The sequence below is a fragment of the Callithrix jacchus genome, chromosome 1 (genome assembly GCF_049354715.1).
Source record: "Callithrix jacchus isolate 240 chromosome 1, calJac240_pri, whole genome shotgun sequence".
Classification (NCBI taxonomy): Eukaryota; Metazoa; Chordata; class Mammalia; order Primates; family Cebidae; genus Callithrix; species Callithrix jacchus.
The window spans coordinates 72,824,502-72,828,826 of NC_133502.1; the positions used below are offsets into that span (position 1 = coordinate 72,824,502).

At 49.3% G+C, this 4,325-nt stretch overlaps 1 pseudogene; it reads right to left on the reverse strand.

Annotated features, from left to right (window-relative positions):
- Positions 1-3,334: 3,334 nt before the first annotated feature.
- Positions 3,335-3,783, reverse strand: LOC108589673 (PEST proteolytic signal-containing nuclear protein pseudogene; annotated as a pseudogene).
- Positions 3,784-4,325: the final 542 nt, after the last annotated feature.

A 4,325-nucleotide genomic window follows, 5' to 3' on the forward strand; every position in this document is an offset into this window, starting at 1 on the left:
GTAATCCCAGCACTTAGGGAGGCCAAGGTGGGTGGATCACCTAATGTCAGGAGTTTGAGACCAGCCTGGCCAACATGGTGAAACCCCATCTCTACTGAAAATACAAAAACTAGCTGGGCACAATGATGGGTGCCTGTAGTCCCAGCTATCAGGGAGGCTGAGGCAGAAGGACCACCTGAACCTGGGAAGTGGAGGTTATAGTGAGCCAAGATTGCACCACTGTACTCCAGCCTGGGCGACAGAGTGAGATTCTGTCTCAAAAAAAAAAAAAAAGCAAATTGTCCTCTGCAGTCACAGGAGCACCGAGGGACCATTGTTGCTGCCACTTTCAGGTAAGAAGCAGGACCCCAGGGCACAGTGGGCTATTGTGTGTCCTGGAATGTCCTGGCCAACTGAATGACAGTTTTTCTCAAGGGCTATACCGACTTGGGAGCATAACACGAGACTAGTTAGCAAGAATTCTGGAATTTCCTCCACTGTACTGGGCTGCCTGGAGGCAGTGGATCTTCCCCGACCAGCCTGCTCTTTCCTCTCCAGCTCTTGCCCTGCAGTGACTCTGAAAGTTTGTTGTTCCATTTGCTATTTACACTAATTTCATTTCATAGAGTAAAAGGTGTCAAATGTAAGTTTTTGTTGTTTGCCATCAGCTACCCCTGTATTCTCTCACCATGTCTCTGGCATGGAGAAGCCAGAAACTAAACATGGGAAGTGAACATCGAAATATATTCCAACTGTTTTGACTTTCAAAAGTCATTAGAGCCCATGGTGAAGGCTCTGTTTATTTGCTTTGAAAATGATAATCATCAGTTCACATGCCTGCAAAGAATCATGGGCAGGAAAAAAATAGTTATAAATGCAGCTGGGTTTTAATAAAATAAGCAAAAGAATTCCTACGATCTTCACTCAGTAAGCAGAATTTTTAGGACTGAAATAGACAGATGTATGTACCTATGTATGAAGATTGTGTACCTAAGTAAATCGATATATATTTGGTTTGAGAGGACTATGTTGAATTTACAAGTATGTACTCATGCATACCTGTGTCATATGGGTGTGCCGAATGCATATGTATATGCTGTGGTCTGTTCAGTTTGGGATGTCCATTGGACATGTAGAGTCTGGAGTTCAGGGAGGGCTGAGACTGGGGGTCTCCAGGCAGCATTTGGCAGGACACAGGTGGGCTTTAAGGCCCGAGGATGAAAGTGGAGGAGAGAAATGTGGAGGCTGAGCCCTGGGGGCTACAGGGTGGAGTAGCCAGATGAGGGATGGATCCCACCACGGAGTCCGGAAGAAGCTGCAGTGAGGCAAAGCAGGCAAGGTAGGGCCCCTCCATCCATGAAGAGTTTTTCCAGAAGCAGGACGTGGCCGCCCGTGTTAAATCCTCTGACAGGTCAAATAGCCTAGTAGGAGGGTGGGAGCCAAAGCCTGACCCCAGCGGGTCCCAGGGAGAATGGAGGAGAAGCAGCGGAGTTTCGGCATTATCTACTGTCTACAGACAGTCGGAGGGACAACCCCCCGCATGCTGAGCACTGACGGGATTCCAGCCAGGAGAAAGGGAGCCGGTGACCTTGCCTCGGGGGAGGGGATGTGCAGCAGCCAGGCTATTGACCAGAAGTGATGGATGGCTCAGGAGCCCATGGTGAGCCTGGCCAAAGAAGCTTTGGGAGAGTTTCTCCACTTCAGTAGGGAGGAAGGCAATGTCTGGGACAGAGCCAGTGGCTGGTGGACAAGATGTGGGAGCCTGGTCCCTCTTGGTATCTTCTATTTCCTAGTGAAAAAGGAGTCAGGCTCTGAGCTGCAAATGATGAGAAGGGTGAGGACATAGGGCATTCGAGTATGAAAGATATGCCAAGTGATTGTGTCTGGGTGGGATGAACAAAGGGACCAGGGAAAGTCTCCACCTCTCAGGGCTATACTGACTTGGGAGCATAACACGAGACTAGTTAGCAAGAATTCTGGAATTTCCTCCACTGCACTGGGCTGCCTGGAGGCAGGAGTGAAGTAAGCAAAGAGTTTGATTAAACCAAGCTCAAATATTTGAAAAGTACCCCACAGGTGACACAAGAAGGAGGGTGAAAGTTGTCACAGGGACAGGCAACAAGGGTTTATAATAATGCACAATGCACTCTTCCCTGGGGAGAAGGCAGGTGAGGATGTGCTGGGAGATGGATGGCATCAAGTGGGTGAGAGGAATGAATTGAAAGACCACACCATCTGGGCCTGCACCCAGAGGCACAGGCTAGTGCTTGTGGAGTGGCCTGAGTGTGGTATATGCAGGACAGTCTCAAGATGTAGCCCTGTTGAGAGTTGTAGAGGCCATGCAGGAGAATGAGGGCAGAGTGGAAGGTTCTGGATCCAAAGGGTCCAGAGATAAAGGTCAGGCAAGGACCATGATTAGCAGCTATGCGGGTAGATGGAGAGGCAGGCTCAGGTGAGCTAAAGCTGGGGGTAGGCCTGGAGCAGATGCTCAGCCCTGGCTGCCTAGGAAAAAATTAACAGATGCCCATGCAACCCACCTGCCCCAACACCCCCAGGCACACTGGTTCCCTTGGTCTAGGCTGTGCCCTGGACCTGGGGGTGTGAAAAGCTCCCGAGCTGTTTCTGCACACAGGCTGAGAACAGCTCCAGCTCAGAGGTTCTTACCTCAACGTTCCTGGGACACTCCTGTGGGTCTCTTTGAAATGCCGATTCTGGTGCAGGAAGTCCAGGTGCGTGTGTTTAGGGACTCTGCCTTTCTAAGGAGCTCCCAGGTGCTGTCTGCTGAGTACTTTGAGGAGCAAGGCCTTAGAGAAAGTGTTCTTTTTTTTTTTTAATTTTGAACTCTCATGTATTAGTGTACCTCTCAATCATTTAAAAAAAAAATAGAAAAATAAATAAATAAAGCCGCTTCCAAAATATCTTAGACCATTCTTTTTGTTGTTCATTTGTTTTGACATAGAGTTTTGGCAGCATCTACTGTCTACAGCATCTACTGTCTATAGAGTGTCTCTCTGTCACCCAGGCTGGAATGCAATGGTGTGATCTCAGCTCTCTGCAACCTCTACCTCCTGGGTTCAAGTGATTCTCCTGTCTCAGCCTCCCTAGTAGTTGGGATTACAGGCACCTGCCACCACTTCTGGCTAATTTTTGTATTTTTTCGTAGAGATGGGATTTTACCATATTGGGCAGGCTGGTCTCGAATGCCTGGCCTCAAGCGATTTGCCCACCTTGGCCTCCCACAGTGCTGGGATTGCAGGTGTGAGCCACCATGCCTGGCTTTATACTATTCTTTAAAAAAGGAAACTGTTTATTTTAACTTTACACCCACCCCCATCCCAATTTCAAAATGCATCATTTAATTGTCTCGTTCACAGACATTTTCATGATGAGATTTTATATTTTGCTCCCATGACTTCTGGTTATCAGAAAACCCGTGCTTTCCTTTACTGAAGAAGTTTGGTCCGACTGATGTTGGTGTATCCCCTCCAAAATTCTTCACCCTAATTTTTGCTTTTGGAGGCATTTCCTCTGGTCCATTCCCTGACCCAGGTGTGATAACCATGGCTGATGCTGCTTTGTCTTCTGAACACCTGTGGTGAATCCAGTGTGGAGATCTTCGCAGGCTTCGTTAGGTCTGCAGCTTCTTCAGCTGACCCTTCTCAGTGCTGCGACTGCAACCTTCCCCTCCATCACTAGAAGAAATGGTCTTCGTTTTCACAGTTTTTCTGCTGCTTCTTCAGGTGCTCTGGCAGCTCCAGCTTGCTGTGACTTTTCAGGCTTCTCTCTTGCCCTCCCTTACGCCATTTCCCCACTGTGGCCCCCCCTTCTGTGTTCTTGACAAAGCTTATTTCTGCCTGCCTATGCCAGCCCCCACAAATAGGCCTCCAAGTATGCTTGCCATTGATGGACAACATACATGTTTATAGAGAACTACGATTTCTAACATGTTACCCATGAGTAGGCGCGGTGTTGTCCACCTGCCATGGTCTGCCTCCCTTCCTGGCTCAGGGTCCAGCAACCCAGACGGTGGCATTTCTTGCAGCCTCAGTTATCAGCCCAGGCCAGGCCTCCCCAGACCTCTGCCTTCCTTCCCTTTGGAGGCTGTGGAAGAAGCACCTCCTCACTGCGGGCATGCTGAGGTCCCAGGGAGAGGCTGCCTGGTCACACCAGAGTGAAATAACTGACCGAACTCAGCAGAGAGAGGCAACAGGAAGCCCAGAACTAAACTGTGCCTGCCATTCCTGACTCCCCACGGCTCTCACACAGCTCCTTTGCCTCTGAACCCCTGAGGTCAGCTTTCGGGACATTAGTTTGCTTTGCGGGAAGCTGTGATGGGGACCAGGCTT